Genomic DNA, 25,515 nt, shown 5'->3' on the forward strand with positions numbered 1-25,515 from the left:
CTTACTAGAGGTAGGGATCCTAAGTAAATGACACGCAAACAAGGTATTGTGTGATCATGTACAGGGGAAGCCCAGGAGCACATCTCTCTCTCTGGGCTTTGCCCTCCCTTTATATAGAAAAGAATTATTCTTTTACAGACATGCGCACAAGCGCTCATATTTCACTATCTCTTACATAAACAATCTATACCAGTCTTTATCAGTAGAAAGTTACATCATCTGGAAGGTGAATGAAAGGCTGCTATTGAAAGAAGGAATGCACACATGATTACTTCCATAAAAGGAAATGTCAAGTCAGCAGAAATGTATCTTGTTGTAAGCGAGATTTCTCAGGAAGAAGATAAGATGGATTCCTTTAGTTCAGTCTGATCTCCACAGGTTGATACAGGATTTTTCAAACCATTCCTATAAAGGACCACCTCCCTATGTGTTTCATCCCCGGGGGGACTCATCAGGGGGTAGGGCAGTCGAGTGGTAGTCTATATGATGGAGCGCTCTGCCGTCACTGGCCTTTATATCGAGAGGCTCCATATAGAGGCCAGTGATGGTGGAGCGCTCCATCATTTAGACTCCATGAGGCAAGTTAAAGGAGCAGTGAAGTCTGCCTATATTAACTAGTGGTCTGTAGACTTATAATCAGCTTCCTGGTTAACTTTTGCTAAATATAAGTTTGATTTTTGGCGTTGTGTCCCCCATTTTTTGCTATTTTCTATTATACATTGGGTACTTTTTTCAATTGATTTGCGTTTGTAACCCTCTGCTGAGTATTAATCCTTATTGACGTAAAACAGGAAAGGTTTGTTCTGATTTCATGTCAGATATTGGGAAAAACATTCATATGTGTCTTTTTATATAGTGTATGTAAACTTCTAGTTTCAACTGTACATGGGAACAAACAAATGACCGAACCGTCATACTGTCAAACATCTAAGGTGTATGGGGGCTTTAAATTAGACAGCCTAAAGATGCATCAGATATATCAAACAGCAGAAGCTACTGTGATAAATCTTGAGCATTTTAAGACTGCCTAATGTATGTTTGCACTGCATTTATAAACAGGCCCCATTGGTTGAAAATAACATCATTATGAAGCAAATTACCCAGGAAAATTTCCATATAAAATGTATGACTCTACATATTTCGTGATTTTTTCCTTCGCACTTAATAATTGGTAGTCAAACTGAAAAAAAAATGTTGTCATATTTATAAAGCGCAAGTACAGTTGAGTTCTGTCCGATTTCTTTAGATGACTAATAGAGATGATCGTTTCGATGTTTTCGACAGATTTTCCCCCCAAATTGTATTTACTTTGAATAAATTCACCATAAATCACTATATAGGAAAGCCTCAATTTGCCATGATAATAGGCATATTACACTCAGATATCTCCTAGGACTTTATTGAACTCATTTTGAGCTCTTTAATGCAAACACAGCAATGTCCAAATGAGGTAACCGTTGGTAAGCAAAAACATATGTAAAAACACACTGAAGCATCAGAATTTTTAGGCTACTTAAATTGTGAATACAGTCAGAAAAATTTAAATTTTTAGGAGGAGATGCTTGCCTTGCTTGGTGTTTATACACAGGCTAAGCAAACAGGAGTTTTACTTTCTTTTTTCTTTGCTAAAAGAAAATCTGAAAGTTTGTCTTTTCCACAAATCAGATAAAAATGATCCCTTTATCTGTGACCTTAAGGTACCTTCACACTCAGCAACTTTCCAACGAGAACGACAGCGATCCGTGACGTTGCAGCGTCCTGGATAGCGATCTCGTTGTGTTTGACACGCAGCAGCGATCTGGATCCCGCTGTGCCATTGCTGGTCGGAGCTAGAAGTCCAGAACTTTATTTGGTCGTCTGGTCGGCATGTATCGTCATGTTTGACAGCAAAAGCAATGATGCCAGCAATGTTTTTCCATGGAGCTAACAACCAGCGAGAACGATAAGTGAGTCGCCGTTACATCACTGGATCGCTCCTGCATCGTTCTGTAGTTGCTGTGTTTGACGTCTCTACAGCGAGCTAAACAGCGACGCTCCAGCGATCGGCTCGTTGTCTGTATCGCTGCAGTGTCGCTGAGTGTGACGGTACCTTAACAGTAATTGTGCCCCCCTTTTGTGTCCCGCATAATAGCCTTCCTTCTTCTAGGCACCTAACATTGTTCTCAGTAGTTCCTCATAGTAATAATGCTGATTGATTAGTAGTAATTTTAATAATAATAATTTTACTTACATAGCGCCAACATGTTCCACAGTACTTTACAATTAATTGGGGACATGTATAAACAATAAAGACATAAAAAGTAACACATAGTTCAAAAGTTACAGAAGGAGTGAGGACCTTGCTCACAAGCGTGCAATCTATAAGGAAATAGAGGGGAAGCCACCCTTATAATTATACAGTACTCGATATAGTAATATCCCACTGGGTCTCATTGTAATAATAATTCCTCTATTCTTTCTTATAATAATATTAATTATCCTATACCTAATAATAATAAAAAGAAATATGGCTCTACCCCTTTTGAATTCTTATGATAAAGATACCCCTTTGACTTCCTATAATGATAATGATTTCCCCATTGTGTTTCTTAAAATAATGGCCGCTATAGTCTCCCATACACAGTTTATGGCTCAACAGCACCTGACACTGTAAAATGACCTCCACAGCCCATCATTCATAATATGATGTCACCCATGCAAGTATGATGGTCCCACAGTTCACTGATGAAGTCCCACAGAGCTACCCATTCACAGTATGATGCCTCCATAGCCCCTCATATACAGTCTGCTACTTTCACAGTCTCACATACACAGTATGTTATCCCTATTTCCCCTACACAGTGTGAATCCCCATAGCTCCCAAAATATAGTATCATGGACCCATAGCCCCTTTACAAATGATGATGTCCCACAGCCCTTTATAAAGAGTGTGATGGCCCATAACCCCATATACTCATTATGATGCCTCACAGACTCTTATACACAATATCATGTTCCATACGTATAACGGCTCTGCAGCCCTCATATAGCCTGTATAATGCCCCTTAGCCCCACTTTACACATTATAATAACCCATAACCTATATACACAGTATAATGCATCCCACAGCCCCTTTACACAGTATGATGCCCCACAGCCTCACTATACACAGTATTAAGGCCAATAACCCCATAAAAATTGTGAGAATCTTATAGTCTCTTATACACAGTATATTGGCTCCACAGACCGTTATACAAAGTACGATGCCCCACAGCCCCCTTGTACACGTTGTGATGCAAAATAGCCCCCTAGACATAGCATAATGCATCCCATAGCCTCTTATACACAGTATGATGTCTTCTATACTGAATATGATGACCCACACAGTATATTTCTCCATATAATGCTACCACAATCCCTCTGCCTCCTGGGCCCCATAATGATAATAAATTAAAAAAATGTACTCACCCAATCCTGATTCCCCATCCTCTACAACCCCTTTCTTCTCTACATACGGTGGTCCAGCACATCCTGAGGACGTCAATATTGTTAAAAGTTTTGCAGACTGATGTAGCTACCTGTAGGGAAGGCCCATCTGCCAGATGGCCAGTCCAGCCCTGTCTGCAAGGTAACAAAGGAACCCAAGATAGCCTCTAAGTAACTAAAAGCCTCACTCGCATTAGACACTAAACAACTTTGGTGTGCATTGCAATGAAGGAGAAAGCCACTGCTGTCCAAAAAGAATATTGTTGCCTGTTTTCAGTTTGCTAAAGATCTCCCAGACGGGCTTGAAGACTATTGAAACAAAGTTTTGTGAATTGATGAGACTAAAATCCAGTTTTGTTTTTTACATGAGAAGCATGTATTGCTGCACAAGGGGGTCACTCAATATACTGAAATCAAAGGTATACAGATATACCTGTGGTCTTTCCTGATGAAGAAGTCTTGTGTACTTTGAAATGCATAGAATAAACCACTATCAATTTGACAATCTATGATATACGTCTCATCATTGATCAGCAAGCTGGACATCATCCACAAACCTTTCCTTTCTTTCCTGGATACTTTTGTCACTAACACACATAATATCGGATAATTGTTCTAATATAAAAAAAAAATCACAAAGTGTAATATTTTGGGCCCATTTCTTTGATTTGGTTGACATGTGAGAAAATCTGATATAGATTTAATGTATGCAGAAATGCTTCACATAAAAGTATATTCAATATTTTCATGTAATCTGTTTCTATTTGGTAAATCTCAGAGTTATAGAACTTTATAAAACAATGATGCAAGCATCTTATTTTTTAACCCCTTCATGACCCAGCCTATTTTGACCTTAAAGACCTTGCCGTTTTTTGCAATTCTGACCAGTGTCCCTTTATGAGGTAATAACTCAGGAACGCTTCAACGGATCCTAGCGGTTCTGAGATTGTTTTTTCGTGACATATTGGGCTTCATGTTAGTGGTAAATTTAGGTCAATAAATTCTGCGTTTATTTGTGATAAAAACGGAAATTTGGCGAAAATTTTGAAAATTTCGCAATTTTCACATTTTGAATTTTTATTCTGTTAAACCAGAGAGATATGTGACACAAAATAGTTAATAAATAACATTTCCCACATGTTTACTTTACATCAGCACAATTTTGGAAACAAAATTTTTTATTGTTAGGAAGTTATAAGGGTTAAAATTTGACCAGCGATTTGTCATTTTTACAACGAAATTTACAAAACCATTTTTTTTAGGGACCACCTCACATTTGAAGTCAGTTTGAGGGGTCTATATGGCTGAAAATACCCAAAAGTGACACCATTCTAAAAACTGCACCCCTCAAGGTACTCAAAACCACATTCAAGAAGTTTATTAACCCTTCAGGTGCTTCACAGCAGCAGAAGCAACATGGAAGGAAAAAATGAACATTTAACTTTAGTCACAAAAATTATCTTTTAGCAACAATTTTTTTATTTTCCCAATGGTAAAAGGAGAAACTGAACCACTAAAGTTGTTGTCCAGTTTGTCCTGAGTACGCTGATACCTCATATGTGGGGGTAAACCACTGTTTGGGCGCACGGCAGGGCTTGGAAGGGAAGGAGCGCCATTTGACTTTTTGAATCAAAAATTGGCTCCACTCTTTAGCGGACACCATGTCACGTTTGGAGAGCCCCCGTGTGCCTAAAAATTGGAGCTCCCCCACAAGTGACCCCATTTTGGAAACTAGACGCCCCAAGGAACTTATCTAGATGCATAGTGAGCACTTTGAACCCCCAGGTGCTTCACAAATTAATCCGTAAAAATGAAAAAGTACTTTTTTTTCACAAAAAAATTCTTTTAGCCTCAATTTTTTCATTTTCACATGGGCAACAGGATAAAATGGATCCTAAAATGTGTTGGGCAATTTCTCCTGAGTACACCAATACCTCACATGTGGGGGTAAACCACTGTTTGGGCACATGGTAAGGCTCGGAAGGGAAGGAGCGCCATTTGACTTTTTGAATGAAAAATTATTTCCATCGTTAGCGGACACCATGTCGCGTTTGGAGAGCTCCTGTGTGCCTAAACATTGGCGCTCCCCCACAAGTGACCCCATTTTGGAAACTAGACCCCCCAAGGAACTTATTTAGATGCCTAGTGAGCACTTTAAACCCTCAGGTGCTTCACAAATTGATCTGTAAAAATGAAAAAGTACTTTTTTTTCACAAAAAAATTCTTTTCGCCTCAATTTTTTCATTTTCACATGGGCAGTAGGGTAAAATGGATCATAAAATTTGTTGGGCAATTTCTCCCGAGTACGTCGATACCTCATATGTGGGGGTAAACCACTGTTTGGGCACTCGGCAGGGCTCGGAAGGGAAGGCGCGCCATTTGACTTTTTGAATGGAAAATTAGCTCCAATTGTTAGCGGACACCATGTCGCGTTTTGAGAGCCCCTGTGTGCCTAAACATTGGAGCTCCCCCACAAGTGACCCCATTTTGGAAACTAGACCCCCCAAGGAACTTATCTAGATGCATATTGAGCACTTTAAACCCCCAGGTGCTTCACAGAAGTTTATAACGCAGAGCCATGAAAATAAAAAATAATTTTTCTTTCCTCAAAAATGATTTTTTAGCCTGGAATTTCCTATTTTCCCAAGGATAATAGGAGAAATTGGACCCCAAATATTGTTGTCCTGTTTGTCCTGAGTACGCAGATACCCAATATGTGGGGGTAAACCACTGTTTGGGCGCACGGCAGGGCTCGGAAGGGATGGCACGCCATTTGGCTTTTTAAATGGAAAATTAGCTCCAATCATTAGCGGACACCATGTCACGTTTGGAGAGCCCCTGTGTGCCTAAACATTGGAGATCCCCCAGAAATGACACCATTTTGGAAACTAGACCCCCAAAGGAACTAATCTAGATGTGTGGTGAGGACTTTGAACCCCCAAGTGCTTCACAGAAGTTTATAACGCAGAGCCATGAAAAAAAAAAAAAATTATTTTCTCAAAAATGATCTTTTAGCCTGCAATTTTTTATTTTCCCAAGGGTAACAGGAGAAATTTGACCTCAAAACTTGTTGTCCAGTTTCTCCTGAGTACGCTGATACCCCATATGTGGGGGTAAATCACTGTTTGGGCACATGCCGGGGCTCGGAAGTGAAGTAGTGACGTTTTGAAATGCAGACTTTGATGGAATGCTCTGTGGGCGTCACGTTGCGTTTGCAGAGCCCCTGATGTGGCTTAACAGTAGAAACCCCCCACAAGTGACCCCATTTTGGAAACTAGACCCCCAAAGGAACTTATCTAGATGTGTGGTGAGCACTTTGAACCCCCAAGTGCTTCATAGAAGTTTATAATGCAGAGCCGTGAAAATAATAAATACGTTTTCTTTCCTCAAAAATAATTATTTAGCCCAGAATTTTTTATTTTCCCAAGGGTTACAGAAGAAACTGGACCCCAAAAGTTGTTGTCCAGTTTCTCCTGAGTACGCTGATACCCCATATGTGGGGGTAAACCACTGTTTGGGCACATGCCGAGGCTCGGAAGTGAAGTAGTGACGTTTTGAAATGCAGACTTTGATGGAATGCTCTGTGGGCGTCACGTTGCGTTTGCAGAGCCCCTGATGTGGCTTACCAGTAGAAACCCCCCACAAGTGACCGCATTTTGGAAACTAGACCCCGAAAGGAACTTATCTAGATGTGTGGTGAGCACTTTGAACCCCCAAGCGCTTCATAGAAGTTTATAATGCAGAGCCGTGAAAATAATAAATACGTTTTCTTTCCTCAAAAATAATTATTTAGCCCAGAATTTTTTATTTTCCCAAGGGTTACAGGAGAAATTGGACCCCAAAAGTTGTTGTCCAGTTTCTCCTGAGTACGCTGATACCCCATGAGTGGGGGTAAACCACTGTTTGGGCACACGTCGGGGCTCAGAAGGGAAGTAGTGACTTTTGAAATGCAGACTTTGATGGAATGGTCTGCGGGTGTCACGTTGCGTTTGCAGAGCCCCTGGTGTGCCTAAACAGTAGAAACCCCCACAAGTGACCCCATTTTAGAAATTAGACCCCCAAGGAACTTATCTAGATATGTGGTGAGCACTTTGAACCCCCAAGTGCTTCACAGACGTTTACAACGCAGAGCCGTGAAAATAAAAAATCATTTTTCTTTCCTCAAAAATTATGTTTTAGCAAGCATTTTTTTTGATTCACAAGGGTAACAGGAGAAATTGGACCCCAGTAATTGTTGCGCAGTTTGTCCTGAGTATGCTGGTACCCCATATGTGGGGGTAAACCACTGTTTGGGCACACGTCGGGGCTCAGAAGTGAGGGAGCACCATTTGACTTTTTGAATACGAGATTGGCTGGAATCAATGGTGGCGCCATGTTGCGTTTGGAGACCCCTGATGTGCCTAAACAGTGGTAACCCCTCAATTCTACCTCCAACACTAAGCCCAACACACCCCTAACCCTAATCCCAACTGTAGCCATAACCCTAAACACAACCCTAACCGCAACACACCCCTAACCACAACCCTAACCCCAACACACCCCTAACCATAACCACAACCCTAATTCCAACCCTAACCCTAAGGCTATGTGCCCACGTTGCGGATTCGTGTGAGATATTTTCGCACCATTTTTGAAAAATCCGCGGGTAAAAGGCACTGCGTTTTACCTGCGGATTTTCCGCGGATTTCCAGTGTTTTTTGTGCGGATTTCACCTGCGGATTCCTATTGAGGAACAGGTGTAAAACGCTGCGGAATCCGCACAAAGAATTGACATGCTGCGGAAAATACAACGCAGCGTTTCCGCGTGGTATTTTCTGCACCATGGGCACAGCGGATTTGGTTTCCATATGTTTACATGGTACTGTAAACCTGATGGAACACTGCTGCGAATCCGCAGCCAAATCCGCACCGTGTGCACATAGCCTAATTCTAAAGGTATGTGCACATGCTGCGGAAAACGCTGCGGATCCGCAGCAGTTTCCCATGAGTTTACAGTTCAATGTAAACCTACGGGAAACAAAAATCGCTGTGCCCATGCTGCGGAAAAACTGCACGGAAACGCAGCGGTTTACATTCCGCAGCATGTCACTTCTTTGTGCGGATTCCGCAGCGGTTTTACAACTGCTCAAATAGAAAATCGCAGTTGTAAAACCGCAGTGAAATGCGCAGAAAAACCGCGGTAAATCCGCCATAAATCCGCAGCGGTTTAGCACTGCGGATTTATCAAATCCGCAGCGGAAAAATCCGCAGAGGACCAGAATACGTGTGCACATACCGAAACCCTAACCCTAGCCCTAACCCTAACCCTACCCCTACCCCTAGCCCTAACCCTAACCCTAACCCTACCCCTACCCCTAGCCCTAACCCTAACCCTACCCCTAGCCCAAACCCTAGCCCTAACCCTACCCCTAACCCTAACCCTAACCCTACCCCTACCCCTAACCCTAACCCTAACCCTATTCTAACATTAGTGGAAAAAAAAAAATTTCTTTATTTTTTTATTGTCCCTACCTATGGGGGTGACAAAGGGGGGGGGGGGTCATTTATTATTTTTTTTATTTTGATCACTGAGATATAATCTATCTCAGTGATCAAAATGCACTTTGGAACGAATCTGCCGGCCGGCAGATTCGGCGGGCGCACTGCGCATGCGCCCGCCATTTTGGAAGATGGCGGCGCCCAGGGAGAAGACGGACGGGACCCCGGCTGGATCGGTAAGTATGATGGGGTGGGGGGGGACCACGGTGGGGGGGATCGGAGCACGGGGGGGGGAATCGGAGTGCGGGAGGGGTGGAACGGAGCACGGGGGGCGTGGAACGGAGCACGGGGGGGCTGGAATGGAGCACGGGGGGGTGGAACGGAGCACCGGGGGAGGTGGATCGGAGTGCAGGGGGGGTGATTGGAGCACGGGGGGGTGATTGGAGCACGGGGGGAGCGGACAAGAGCACGGGGGGGAGCGGAGCACTGGATGGAGGGGAGCCGGAGCAGTGTACCGGCCAGATCGGAGGGCTGGGGGGGCGATCGGAGGGGTGGGGGCACACTAGTATTTCCAGCCATGGCCGATGATATTTCAGCATCGGCCATGGCTGGATTGTAATATTTCACCCGTTATAATGGGTGAAATATTACAAATCGCTCTGATTGGCAGTTTCACTTTCAACAGCCAATAAGAGCGATCGTAGCCACGAGGGGGTGAAGCCACCCCCCCTGGGCTAAACTACCACTCCCCCTGTCCCTGCAGATCGGGTGAAATGGGAGTTAACCCTTTCACCCGATCTGCAGGGACGCGATCTTTCCATGACGCCGCATAGGCGTCATGGGTCGGAATGGCACCGACTTTCATGACGCCTACGTGGCGTCAAAGGTCGGGAAGGGGTTAAACAACACTAGATTTAGCACCTAGTGCAAAGAATGACTGTCATTTTCTCTATTGATGTATTTTCTCATAGACCAGTTTATTAGGAATTAAACTATGAGATGCACATTAGTCTATGACATCAATAGAAAATTACTTTCGTTAAGCTGACAGACACTACACGTTTAGACAGCTGACTGGTAGGTCAGATTTAATAAAGATATAGAAGGTAAAATTAGACATTTAGGAAATCAGAAAAAAATGTTAAATATACAAGTTAATAGAAAATGACTTTGACTTCATAGTAGCAGCTGCGCTAGTAATCCAATGTGTGCACTTAGGTGTTGATACTGAACAGATAGTATAACAGCACATCTGTGGAATCAACACGTGCATGTGACATAATATTAACATATTTCCTCAAAGAAAAATATATACAAAAGTCTTAAATCTTCTAACACCCTTACCCTTAGGCTTGTTCCGTTTGCTGCAGGTGTTTTAGAAAAAAATCATATATTTGAAATTAATATCTGTCCTCCATAGTATTTATCCTCAGATAACTTGATAACTTGAAATGCAAAATCACATTCACGCAACACCTCAGAAGATTCTCCTTGTGTAAATTAACCTAACAGAGAGTACTAGGGCACAGTCAGTCAGCCAAATAACACGGACAATGATCACATCACAGTGCAGTGCCCAGACTGGCCATCGGCTCTCCAGATCCAAGTGTGACAGCATGTACAGTGGCTTGCAATAATTTAGTAATCCAATTTGTGTGTGCTGCATCAGCACTAAATAGTCTAAGTTGCTGAAGTAAAGTGAGAAAAAATAGGCATTAAACTTATGGGAGAAAATAGCTAAAAATTGGCATGTGCATATGCGTTCACCACTTTTGCAATGAAGTTCGTAAAAATTTCTCGTGAAAACAATTACACTCATAAGTCACATGCTTAGTGAAAGGAAGTCCACCTCTGTGCATTCTAAGCGTCACAAGCACTGTCAGTATATACAGTTGTGCTCCAAAGTTTACATACCCAGGCAGAAATTTTTCCTTTTTTGGCCTATTTTCAGACAATGTGAATGATAACACCAAAACTTTTTCTCCACTCATGGTTTATGGTTGGGTGAAGCCATTTACTGTCAAAATACTGTGTTTTCTCTTTCTAAATCATAATGACAACCCCAAACATTCATATGACCCAGATCAAAAGTTCACGTACCCCATTTCTTAATACCGTTTATTGCCCCCTCTAATATCAATGACAGCTTGAAGTCCTTTGTGGTAGTTGTGGATGAGGTTCTTTGTTTTCTCAGATGGTAATGCTGCCCACTCTTCTTGGCAAAAAGCCTCCTTTTTCTGTAAATTCCTGGTCTGTCTAGCATGAACTGTACGCTTGAGATCTCCCCAGAGTGGATCAATGATATTGAGGTCAGGAAACTGAGATGGCCACTCCAGAACCTTCACTTTGTTTTGATCTAGCCAATGACAGGTCGACTTGGCCTTATGTTTTGGATTGTTCTCATGTTGGAACATCCAAAAAGGTCCCATGCACAGCTTCCGGACTGATGAGTACAAATTTGCCTCCAATATTTCCTGATAACATGCTGCATTCAAACCCATTTGTGTCAAATTCTGTGCATGTTATCAGGCCAAAAGCACCAGAGTATGTGAATTTTTGATCAGGGTCATTTGGATGATTTGTGTTGTCATTATGATTTAAAAAGAGTAAACACAGTAGTTTGACAATAAATGGATCATCCAACCACTACTCATGAGTGAAGAAAAAGTTTTGGTGTTATCATTCATATTCTCTGAAAAAAGGCCAAGAAAGCAAAAAGTCTTCTGGGGTTTGTAAACTTTTCAGCTCAACTGTGCACACCTTTTCTGAAAAGCCACAAAGTTTGCAACACTATTAAGAGGGTGTGGTGGGTCCCCAGGAGCGCTCCATTCGGTAAATATATATGTTACTGTTCACATTCCACTATATGTATGTGTGTACATGATTAATTGCACATTGGCACTTGCTGGCTCATATTGTCTCCATCAGTGATGTTATTTATGGAACTTTTGCTCTGGGTTGCCCACCTTTTGTCCTGTGCCCTGGGTATTTCACCCGCCACTATCTGATTTTAATATGTATTGTATTCAATAAAGATTATATATATTTTTTATCTCATGGCCTTGGTGTGAAGGTTGGTTTTTCCGTGTACACTATTAAGAGGTATCACTAACCAAACAACACCATGAAGACTAACGACATCTCCAAATAAGTTAGGGACAAAGTTGTTGAGAAGCACCAGTCAGGGTTGGGTTATAAAAAAATATCTCATAGAGATGGCCGTCCACCAATACTCTTAGCTCTGTCAAGGAGGGTATTAATCAAAGAGGCAGCACAGAGCCCAGAGGGAGCCCTGAAGGAGCTGCAGGATTCCCAAATTCAGACCAAAGTATTTGTCCATACTACCAGAATAAGCCATACACTCCATAGAGGTGACCTTTATGGAAGAGTGGGTAGAAAAAAGCCTTTACTTACACAGAAAAATTGTAAGGCTGTTTTGAGTTTGCCAAAAGACAAGTGAGGCTCTCCTCTAATGTAGGAAGGTGCTATTGTCATATGAGACCAAAATTGAATGCTATGTCTGGCACAACGCCTACACAGCTCATCTCCCCAAGAACACCATACCCGCAGTGAAACATGGTGATGGCAGCATCATGCTGCGGGGATGTATTTCAGCAGCAAGGACAGGAAAAATGATTCAAGTCCAGGGTAAAGGTACCTTCACACTGAACAACATTACAACGATAACAATAGCGATCCGTGACGTTGCAGCGTCCTGGATAGCGATATCGTTATGTTTGACACGCAGCAGCGATCAGGATCCTGCTGTGACATCACTGGTCGGAGCTAGAAGGCCAGCACTTTATTTCGTCGCTGGATCACCCGCTGACATCGCTGAATCGGCGTGTGTGACGCCGATTTAGCGATGTCTTCACTGGTAACCAGGGTAAATATCAGGTTACTAAGCGCAGGGCCGCGCTTAGTAACCCAATGTTTACCCTGGTTACCATTGTAAATGTAAAAAAAAAAAAACACATACTCACATTCCGGTGCCTGTCACGTCCCCCGGCGTCCGCTTCCCTGCACTCCTCCTGCATCCTGTGTCAGCGCCGGCCGGCCTTAAAGCAGAGCACAGCAGTGACGTCACCGCTCTGCTTTATGGCCGGCGCTTACACAGGATGCAGGAGGAGTGCAGGGAAGCTGACGGCGGGGGACGTGACAGGCACCGGAATGTGAGTATGTGTTTTTTTTTTTTTTTACATTTACAATGGTAACCAGGTTAAACATCGGGTTACTAAGCACGGCCCATCGGGTTACCCGGGGACTTCGACAGCTCTCCAGCGACCACACAAGGAGTTTCCAACGATCACGGCCAGGTCGTATCGCTGGTCGTGATCGTTGGAAAGTTGCTGAGTGTGACGGTACCTTAAGATGGATGGTATGAAATAAAGTGATAATCTTGAGAAAAACCTTTTTCAGTCTGTTAGAGATTTGAGACAAGGACGGAGGTTCACCCTACAAAAAGACAATGACCCAAAGCATACTGCTAAAGAATCACTTGATTGGTTTAAGTGAAACATTTAAATATTTTGGAGTGGCCTAGTCAAAGCTCAGTCCTTAATCCAATTGAGAATTTATGGTCAGACTTAAAGATTGCTGTTCACCAAAGGAAGCCACCTAACGTGAAGGAGCTGGAGCAGTTTTGCTTTGAGATATTTTGGATGCTCATAAAGCTTTATCCAAAGTGACTTACAGCTGTACTTGACACAATAGGAGGCTCTGCAAAGTACTGATTTTAGGGGGGTTAATTGTTATGCACATTGAAGTTTTCAGTTATTTTGCATCACAATTAAAGGAAAATCAAATGTTCACAGTTGTAGGCATCTTCTTTACAAGATGCAAACTCTGAAAAAAACAGTGAAATTCCAGGCTCTGAGGCAAGCATCAAAACGCAAAAAAACATCAAGGAGGTGAATCATTTCACAAGCCACTGTATTTCTATGCAGTTGTCACTTTTGGGTCAGGAGAGATGATGGCCAGACCATGCACTGCAATGCGATTATTGTCCATGTTACTCTGACTGTGCCCTTAAGGTCCCTTAACCCCTTAACCCCCGAGGGTGGTTTGCATCGGGTCAATTTTTACAATTCTGACCACTGTCCCTTTATGAGGTAATAAAGGGATGGATCTTGGTGATTCTGAGATTTTTTTTGAGTGACATATTGTGCTTCACGATAGTCGTAAAATTTATTCGATATAACTTGCATTTATTTGTGTAAAAATGGACATTTGGCAATTTGAATTTTTATGCCCTTAAAACAGAGAAATATGTCACATATAAATAGTTAATAAATAACATTTCACACATGTTTGCTTTACATCAGCACAATTTTGGAAACAATTTTTTTTGTTAGGAATTATAAAGGATAAAAGTTGACCAGCGATTTCTCATTGTTACAATAAAATTTAGAAAACCATTATTTTTAGGGACCACCTCACATTTGAAGTCACTATGAGGGGGTATATGGCAGAAAATAGCCAGCAGTGACACCATTCTAAAAACTACACCCCTCAGGCTGATCAAAACCACATTCAAGAAGTTTATTAAGCTATCAGTGCTTCACAGAAATTAATGGAATGTGAAAGGAAAAAATGAACATTTAACTTTTTTTTCACTAAAACGTAACGTTAGACTATTTTTTTTTAATTTCACAAGGGTAACAGGAAAAAAATTAGCCTAACCCCAAAATTTCTAGTGCAATTTCTCCTCAACATGCCAATACCCAATATATTGGGCAAAAACCACTGTTTAGGCGCATGGCAGAGCTTGGAAGAGAAGGAGCACCGTTTGACTTTTTCAAATCAAAATTGTCTGGAATTGAGATCGGACACCATGTCGCCTTTGGAGAGCCTAAACAGTAGAAATCCCTCACAAATGACCCATTTTGGAAACTAGACCCCCAAGGAACTCATCTAGATGTGTAGTGAGCACTTTGAACCCCCAAGTGCTTCACAGAAGTTTATAAAGTAGAGCCATGAAAATAAAACATGTTTTTTCCACAAAAATGATATTTTAGTCCCCAATTTTTTTATTTTTCCAAGGGTATCAGGAGAAATTTCCTCCCAAAATTTGTCCAATTTGTTCAGAGAATGCTGATACCCCATATTTGGGGTGAAACCAGGGCCGGCGTCAGCACCCGGCACACCCGGGCAAGTGCCGGGGCCCTGAGCAGGCAGGTGGCCCACTCGCCGTCGGGGACACTGGCGCACTATAGTGCCGGCCCCCGCGAGTGGTCCTCCGCCTGCTCCGGGCCCCGGCACCTGCGATACTTACCTCTCCCGATTCCAGCGCTGAAGCGTCTTCCATCCTCTGTCTGTGAAGCTCAGGTTAGAGGGCACGAAGATGTCACCAGTGCACGCCCTCTGCCTGAGCAGTCATCAGCACAGAGAGCAGGAAGACGCCGACGGTGAGGAGTCCATAGCAGAGCAGCGTCAAGCAACGAGAGGTGAGTATTTCATTTTTTTTTAAATATTTGGAGCAATATATGGGGACCATCAGAAGGGGTCCATATATGGAGCATTATATGGGGCTAATTCTATATGGAGAATCTTATGGGGCCAATAATATAGGGAGCATCTTATGAAGCCAATTCTACAAGGAGCATTATATGGGGCAAATTTAATATGGAGCATCTTATGGGACCAATTCAATATGGAGCAGTATATGGGGAAAATTACATATGGAGCAGTATATGGGGCCAATAATATATGAAGCATTTATGGGACTAATTATATATGGAGCATTTTATATGGCCAATTATATATGGAGCATTATATGGGGCCCATTATACATGGAGCATCTTGTGGGGCCAATTGTTTTTGAGCATTATATGGGACCCATTCTGTAAGGAGTATTATATAGGCCCATTCTTTATGGAGCATCATATGGCGCCCATTCTGTATGGAGCAATATATGGGACTTAGTATACTGTATGGGGCCGATCATATACTGTATGGAGCATTATGTGAGGCCCATTATATATGGAGCAATAGATGGGGCCCATCACATACTGTATGGAGAATTATATGTGGCTCACTATTCTGTATGGAGCATTATATGGAGTCAATTCCGCATGGAGCAATATATGCGGCTCATTCTGTATGGAGCACTCTGTAGTGTCAATTATACTGTATGGAGCATTATATGAGGCTCATTATTCTGTTTGGAGCAATATTTGGGGCTCATTATTCTGTATAGAGGACTATGTGGTGCGAATTATACTGTATGGAGCACTATATGGGGCCATTATACTGTATGGGGCAATATATGGGGCTCATTATTCTGTATAGAGGACTATACTGTCCGGTTTCTGAGCTAATGTAGAATGTACAATAGATATCACTCATGTAATGTAAGAAGTAAGTGAAATCTTTGGCATTGTACTATACCTTTATTTCTTTGTCGTATCAGTGCATTATGAATTGTGGTATGTGTTAAAGGGGCCCACTGGGACTCTTTTGCCCAGGGCCCATGAAAGCCTGGAGCCGGCCCTGGGTGAAACGACTGTTTGGGTGAATGGCAGAGCTCGGAAGGGAAGGAGCGTCGTTTGACTTTTTCAAACCAAAATTGGCTGGAAATGAGCTTGGACGCCATGTTGCATTTGGAGAGCCCCTGATGTGCCTAAACAATGGAAAACTCTCACAACTGACCCCATTTTAAAAATTAGACCCCCAAGGAACTTATCTAGATGTGTGTTAAGCACTTTGAACCCCCAAGTGTTTCGCTAAAGTTTATAACGCCCAGCCATGAAAGTAAAAAATCATATTTTTTTCCACAAAAATGATACTTCAGTCCCAAATTTTCTATTTTCACAAGGGTAACAGAAAAAATTGGCCCCCAAAGTTGTTGTCCAATTTGTCCTGAGAACTCTGATGCCCCATATGTTGGGGGAATCACTGTTTGGGAGCATGGCAGAGCTCGGAAGGGAAGGAGCGCCGTTTGACTTTTTCAAACTAAAATTGGCTGGAATTGATTTCAGACTCCATGTCGCGTTTGGGAGCCCCTGATGTGCCTAAACAGTGGGAACCCCCCACAAGTGACCCCATTTTGAAAACTAGACCCTCTCAAGAAACGTATATAGATGTGTGGTGAGAACTTTGAACCCCAAGTGTTTCACTAAAGTTTATTACGCCAAGCCTGGAAAATAAAAAAATCCTATTTTTTCCACAAAAATTATATTTCAGTCCCAATTTTTTTATTTTCTCAATGGTAACAGGAGAAATTGGTCCCTAAGAGCTGTTGTCCAATTTGTCTTCAGTATGCTGATACCCCATATGTGGGAGAAAACTACTGTTTGGGCACACATCGGGGCTCGGAAGAGAAGTAGTGACATTTTGTATTGCAGACTTTGATGGAATGGTCTGCGGGCGTCATGTTGCATTTGCAGAGCCCCTGATGTGCCTAAACAGTGAAAAAAAACACAAGTGACCTCATTTTGGAAACAAAACCCCTTAAGGAACTTATCTAGATGTGCCTACACACAGGGCTGCCACTAGAAATTTTGGGGCCACATACTGGCAAAATTTTCGGGGCCCCCTTGAAACTCTGCCCAGGCTCCACCCCAGCCCCGCCTCCAGGCTCCACCCCACGAACTGTCCACAGTCCCACCGCTCTCTCTTGGAAAATCTCCACTTATCACCTATCACACATTGACAGTTCCCATCACCAGATCACACATATAGCCGGCAGCTTTTGTTTTGGCCAAAATATTTTTTAAGCCGCCACCATAACACGGTAGACACTTTTGGCCGGGCCCTACTCTGCTGCAACCTATTAAATATATGTTAAAATATGCAATACATTTAGGTATATTTTTATCTATTTTTCAATTTTTAAAATGACTACATACAAGGAACAAATAACACAGCACTATGACCAGATGACATATTACCGCCACAGTGATCGAATAATATAAAATACAAGGAACAAATACCGCTACACCATGACCAGACCGCATATTACCACCAATGACTGAATACTACAATACTGATCAGTAATAAAAAAAAAAACCCACAATACTATCACCATCAGTGCCATTATGCACAGGAGATCTGTAATTAGTAAGCAGTGTCTGTGTACAGGTAATACAGTGATCACCGGTGACATTACACACAGGAGCTCTGTATATAATGTATAGGTAATACAGTGATCACTGGTGACATTGTACACAGGACCTCTGTATATAGTATACAGTGTATAGTGTCAGTGTATAGGTAACACTGACTCACCAGTGACGTCTCTAGGTGAAGTCCTTAATCTTTCATCCAGCACAGACTGCCATCACTTCATCCAGCCAGGACTCGTCTCTGCAGGAAATAAAACAGTTATCTCGAGTTCCGCTTGTAGAACACATTACTTAATTTTCCCAACTTCTACATTACACCACATGAAGAAGGCAACATAGTATCACTCTACACAGAAACAGGACCGCCCCCCCATTTAAAACAGTATGCTCAAAAAATATAATAAATACATCACTGCAATAATAATATCCCTTAATTAGCCCCTATGGTAATATTCGCCATCCTAGCCCCCGTGTGTCTCATTCCAGGCTCCAGCCATATGTTCTCCCATCCTGCCCTCATGAGTATCCATTCTGCCCCATATGATCTCCCCATCCTGCCCCATCTGTCTCCATCGTATCCATCCTGCCCCATCTGTCTCCAATCTTGCCCCATCTGTCTCCATTCTGCCCCATCTGTTTCCAATCCTGCCCCAGCTGTCTCCAGCACTCTGCCCCATCTGTGTCCAGCACTCTGCCCCATCTGTGTCCAGCACTCTGCCCCATCTGTGTCCAATCCTGCCCCATCTGTGTCCAGCACTCTGCCCCATCTGTGTCAAATCCTGCCCCATCTGTGTCCAATCCTGCCCCATCTGTGTCCAGCAATCTGCCCCATCTGTGTCCAGCACTCTGCCCCATCTGTGTCCAGCACTCTGCCCCGTCTGTGTCCAGCACTCTGCCCCATCTGTGTCCAGCACTCTGCCCCATCTGTGTCCAATCCTGCCCCATCTGTGTCCAGTACTCTGCCCCGTCTGTGTCCAATCCTGCCCCATCTGTGTCCAGCACTCTGCCCCATCTGTTTCCAATCCTGCTCCATCTCTGTCCAGCACTCTGCCCCATCTCTGTCCAGCACTCTGCCCCATCTCTGTCCAGCACTCTGCCCCATCTCTGTCCAGCACTCTGCCCCATCTCTGTCCAGCACTCTGCCCCATCTCTGTCCAGCACTCTGCCCCATCTCTGTCCAGCACTCTGCCCCATCTGTGTCCAATTCTGCCCCATCTGTGTCCAGCTTTCTGCCCCCCCCTGTGTCCATCTTTTTGCCCCCCTGTGTCCAGCTTTCTGCCCCGTGTCCAGCTTTCTGCCCCCCCTGTGTCCAGCTTTCTGCCCCCTCTGTGTCCAGCTTTCTGCCCCTCCTGTGTCCAGCTTTCTGCCCCCTCTGTGTCCAGCTTTCTGCCCCCCCTGGGTCCAGCTTTACTGTCCCCCCTGTGTCCAGCTTTACTCCCCTGCCCACACCCCCCCCGGATCGCCGCTCTCAATAAAAAAAAAAAAAGTTCTGCTTACCTGCCGCGCTCCTGCTCTCTCCACGCAGCTGCAGCGTGCATTCGCCGGCGACTGACAATGACGTCAGACGCCGGCGACCTGCACGCTGCGGCTGGTGGCTGTTAACTATTGACGTGCGGGCGCGGGCCCGCACGTCAATAGCGTTAAATAGCTGTAGCGCCGGCCGCCGCTAAGGGCCCGATTCAGCCTGCGGCTGCCGGTTGGGGCCCGGTGAGCAGGTAAGAGGGGGCCCGATGCGGGCCCCCTCTGCTCACCGGGCCCCATACGCCAGTCATGGCTGTAATGCCCTGATGGCGGCCCTGCCTACACAGTGGCAATGCCCAACAAGTACCCCCTTTTTGGAACTAATCTACTGTTTCCTGGTATGTGAATTTTACAATGTAATGGCATACGTGAATTGTGTAGTGTTTGCCAGGTTGTCATATTTCAGTTGTGTAGTGTTTGTCAGATTGTCATGCGTCAGTTGTGTAAGTCAGAAATGAATTTAGTAGTGCATGGAGGTGTGGTACAGTTTGAAGCAACTTTTCATACTCAGGCCAGGTTTGTGGGTGCAGGTGTCACATTGATAAATAGAGTCCTTGCATATTCCCCTTTTGTAACACATTCAGCACCTTATGTGGCCTTCCTTTTTTTCTCGTTTAAAGGACCTCCCTCGGTAAATGCTGACCTGGCAAGATATGAGCATCTTCAATTCTGTAAGTACTGGGGCCCGCTCTTCCTTAGTGCCAAACATCAGGGCCTTAATCACTACCTCATGGAACTGAAGGTACCACATAGCGGTCTGGCCTGCACCAAACCTCACACAATTTTCCCACTCACTCCAAGAATAGGGGGGCATTCAGGGGGTTCAATCCGGGTGTCCTTCCCTTCATAAACTCTAAACCTGTGGGTGTATTCTGAGGTACTCTCATACAGTTTAATTCCATACCTGGCCCTCTTGCTGGGCAGGTACTGACAGAATATGAGCCTTCCCTTAAAATGAATTAAGGACTCATCCACACAGATGTCCCTTTAGGGCACGCACACCTCAGCAAACTTTTTGTTGAAGTGTTCGATAACCGGCCGAAATTTGAACAGACGGTCAAAGTTGGTGTCATCTTATGGGTGACACTGTGCATTATTGGTATAATGCATACATTTGTGGATGGCCTCAAAACATGTTCAAGCCATGCCCATTCGGAACACTGGAGTGTAATAAAATATCAACACTCCAATATTGTCGAAGTTCTGGCTTCTTCAGGATCCCCATGTGAAGGACCAGGCCCCAAAACTGCATAATTTCAACTGCATCTTCAGGAGACCCGTTAGAAAATGATGAACCAGGGTTTTGTGCCAAAAATTGATGAGCATAAAAATTAGTTTAGCCCACCATGAGGTTAACAAAATCCTCAGAGAAAAAGACTTTGAAAAAGTTTAGTTCTGTGAGACCTGTGGTGTCAAACTTGTTTCCTGATTCTGCCACAAAATCTGGAATCGGTGGCTCATAATTTTCAGGGGGCGAGGTCCATATGGAGTCCATAATGGGGTGCGCTGCTTCATCTACTGGAATAGGGGGTGCTGCTTTATCTTCTCTCCTGGGATGTGCGTGTGGCGGTTCAGCAGGACCTTTAGAAGGAAGATGACGAGGAGGAAGAGGACAACGAATCTGAAAAATAAAGAAATGTGGGATCCTCTCCCTCGCTATCAGTGTTGGAGGCAAGGAAAGCATATGCCATCTCCACTGAATAGCGTTGTTCGTTGTTGGGACGAACGGGATGCACAGGATGACATTTTTTCATTAATATGGTAATTGTGTCAGTACTTTATTTTTAACAGTGTGTGTGTGAGGTAGTGCTTGGTGAAAAATTTTGTCTGAAAAGAAAAAGATAAAAGAAAAAAAACAGCAACCAGAGGGAAAAAAATGTCAGTGAAAATAAAAGTGTAAATCAGCAGGTACGAGCTCTGATGAGTGAACTGCATCATTAATCAAAGCTCGTCGGCTGCTGGATGTGTGCACGGAGTTGGTGAAAAAGAAAAGTGTCTAAAAAAGCGGGTACGAGCTCTGATGAGTGACTGCATCACTTATCAACGTTTGGCGGCTGCTGAATGTGCGCATGGAGGTGGCAAAATAGAAAAGTGTCTAAAACAGCAGGCACGAGCCCTGATGAGTGAATTGGGTCACTCATCAAAGTTCGGCAGCTGCTGGATGTGTGCGTGGAGGTGGTGAAAAGAAAAGTGTCTAAAACAGCAGGCATGATCTTTGATGAGTGAACTGCGTCACTAATCAAAGTTCAACGGCTGCTGTATGTACACAAAGAGGTGGCGAAAAGAAAAGTGTCTAAAACAACAGGCACAAGCTCTGATGAGTGAACTGCATCACTAATCAAAGCTCAGTGGCTTCTGGATGTGCGCACGGGGGTGGCGTAACGGGGGTGACAAAGAAAAATGAAAAACAGCAGAGATGAGTTCCAATGGATGAATTTTGTCACTAATTAAAGCTTGGCAGTTGCTGGATGTGTGCACGGGGGTGGCGCAAGGGGAGGTGAGAAAGAAAAATGGAAAACAGCCGACACGAGCTCTGATGAGTGAAATGCATCACTAATCAAAGCTCAGCAGCTGCTGGTTGTATGCACGAAGGTGGTGTAAAGGGGGTGAAAAAGAAAAGTGGAAAACAGTGAGCACAATTGTTGATCGATGAACTATGTCACCAATCAAAGCTCGGCAGCTGCTAAATGTGCACACAAAGGTAGCGCAATGGGGGGTGGAGGGTGTTAAAGGAGGGGAAAGGGAAGGGGGATGGTGGGATTGGGTGGATGAAGAGAGATTGAGCAGGGATCAGGGATCATAACAATTACTGTTCTTGTCTCTCTCTTCTTTCTTCTGCCTTGTATTCTTTCTTCTCTGTTCTTTGTTCTTCAGCAGGGTTTGTGGTGTCACAGGCTTCTGTGGCACACCAAGAACCAGCACAGCAGCAGATTCTGTAGCGTGACTGCTCTGCAGGAATCCTCAGCTGGTGTGAGGACCTGCACTGCGGTCATAGAGCTGTCATACCGCTGCTGTGCCCTGTCATTGGTGAAATCGATGACATCAATCACACCAATCAGAGCTGGCCCTGGTGATGCTGGTGTTGCCAGGCAACAGTCTGGGATCGAAGTTCACAGCTCTGATCCTAGGCAGATCCCAGCCAGGGCACAGCCAGGTCATAGCGCTGTCACATCACGGCTGTGGCCTGTGTTCGGCACGATCAACGATTACATCGATCGTGCCAATCAGCGTGTGCAAGCCATGCCTGGTTTTGCTAGGCACTGGCCTAGGATCAATGCTCTAAGAGCTCTGATCTTAGGCAAGTCACTAGTAGGTTACCGGCAGGGCACAGCGTGGTCACACCACGGCTGTGCCCTGCGATTGGCACAATCGAAGTGATCATCGATCGCACCAATCAGAGTCTGTTCCGGCAATGCCTGGCATTGCCAGGCACCTGCCTAGGCTAGGTGCTCCAGGAGCACTGGTCCTAGGCTGGGACATCACTGTTTCAGGGAATCTGATTGCCTGAATCAATGAGAAATGCTGCGATTGGCTGTTCAGAATTGAACAGCCAATCACAATAATCATGGGTGCAGGAGGGTGGCGACACCCCCCAGGATGATGCACTATCTACCTAGAGGTAAGATGGCATTGTAATTTTAATGTGATCACTGTGACTTCGGTCGCAGTGTCGCATTAAAGATATGAAGTAATGATATGTCCATAGTCAAACAGGCCCAGGTCACATGGATGGATTATTACATCCAATGTCAGAAAGGGGTTAATTGTCCCTACTAAAATGTATGTACAGTAAATAGTTGTTACAAAATAAATAAATTGCCCAGTATAATTAGTCTAGGGTCATTGGTAGTAAAATACTAAAATATTCCTTAGAAAATGTTTTCTTGTTTTTGTATTAGTGCAGGCTACAAGATACAGTCATGGCCAATAGTGTTGGCACCCATGAAATTGCTCCACAAAATGAAGTATTTCTGCTCAAAACATTATTGCAATTACACATGTTTTTTTATACACGTTTATTTTCTTTGTGTGTATTGGAACAGCGCAAAAAAATACTGAGAAAAAAGGCAATTTGGACTTAATGTCACACAAAACCTCCTAAATGCGAGAGACAAAATAGTTGGCATCTTTCCAAATTTGTGAGTAAACAACTTTGTTGCAAGCATGTGATGCTCTTTCAAACTCACTAGTGGCAAGTAATAGGTGTGGGCAATATGAAAATCATACCTGAAACCTGATAAAAAAGGGAGAAGTTGACTCAATCTTTGCATTACGTGTCTATATGTGCCACACTAAGCATGGAAAACAGGAAAAGGAGAAGAGAACTGTCTGAGCACATGAGAACCAAAATTGTTGAAAGATATCAACAATCTCAAGTTTACAAATAGAGCTTCTTGCAGGCTCAGCATGCATCAACTCAGACATAAAAACACTAAAAAAGACTGCAAATGCCAAAATGTATGTGAGTAAGCCAAAATCCTTCTGGGACAGCAACTTATGGACACTTGAGACTAAGATAGTGCTGTTTGGCAAAGCACAATCTTCTACTGTTTACCGTAAACGGAATGAGGTCTTCAAGAATAAAGTACCTACAGTCAAATATGGTGGCAGTTGAAAGATATTTTGGGGTTGTTTTGCATGCTCTGGCACTGGATATTTTTACAGTGTGCAAGGCATCATAAAATCTGGAGAATACAAAATGTTTTTGGGTCACAATGTAGAGCCCAGTGTCAGAAAGCTGGGATTGTGCCCTAGGTCATGGAGAGATCTTAAAATTGCTGTTTGGAGAAGGCACTCTTCAAATATGAGAGACCTTGAGCAGCTTGCAAGAGAAGAGTGATCCTAAATTCCAGTTAAGAGGAGTAAGAAGCTTTTTGATGGCTATAGGAAATGATTGATAACAGTCATTTATTGCAAGAGGTGTGAAACCAAATATTAAGTTCGTCCTGCCCATTTTTGGGGTTTTGTGTGAAATTTTGTTCAGTTTGCCTTTTTTTTTTTGCACAGTTTATTTTTCGTTCTTGTTCCAATATACGCAAAAGAAATAAAGATATGTATAACAAAATGTGTAATTGCAATTATTTTCTGGGAAAAATACTTCATTGTCTGGAATAATTTCAAGGGTGCCAACACTTTCGGCCATGACTGTAAGTCTGGAGAATATTTGTTATATCTTGATATTTCATCATCGTAGTTACATGACTTTTTATAATTATGTATTCTGTAACATTTATGAGCTTATTCTTTTTATTCAGCTTCTCATCAGCGAATATATAGAAATCAATTTGCCTATATAACTTGCTTTGCCCAGTCCATACACAAAGGACATGTAATCTCAATAAGATTTTATTCCAACAGTCAAAAATCATGAGTTTTCTAGTCAAAACTGTTTCAGGAAATTATGTTTCCTTAGGGTATGCGCACACTACATCTTTTTGAAGAGAATGCCACAGTAAGGCTATGAGAACAAAGTCTTTTTGTTGAGATTGCAGTTCAAAAATTAAATGGAAACTGGAAGTTCTTGACGAGTTTTGAGATTTGAAGGATTTGGAAATTGTACTCTCAATTTCCACCCTCCTAAAAGCTACATGTGAACATAGCCACTGAGCAGAAAGTCTACAAAACCTCATCAAATGCTAGAAGTTTCTGCTCAGTTGCTGTCTGCATGCAACATCTTTTAAACTCAGACAAACACAACGACTTTTCAAACAGTAAACTCTTCAGGAAACACTGGAGCTTTTATTTCCTGAACCACTTTTTTTCTTTACTTTTTGACACATTTTTCTGTTTTTTTTTAGCTGGTGCTTTTTTGGGAGGGTTTTCTCTTGTTTTTATGAAATATTTTTCATTGTCATTTTCGATTTGTTTTTTTTGTTTCATTCCATGGAATAATAAAGAAAGCGAAGTGGATTTTTAAGAAAAATCAATGGTAAAACGCTCCCAAAAATGTCTGGTCATTGTCTGCTGGGTCTTTTGACTTCTGCCA

This window comes from Ranitomeya imitator, chromosome 1 (genome assembly GCF_032444005.1).
Source record: "Ranitomeya imitator isolate aRanImi1 chromosome 1, aRanImi1.pri, whole genome shotgun sequence".
NCBI lineage: Eukaryota > Metazoa > Chordata > Amphibia > Anura > Dendrobatidae > Ranitomeya > Ranitomeya imitator.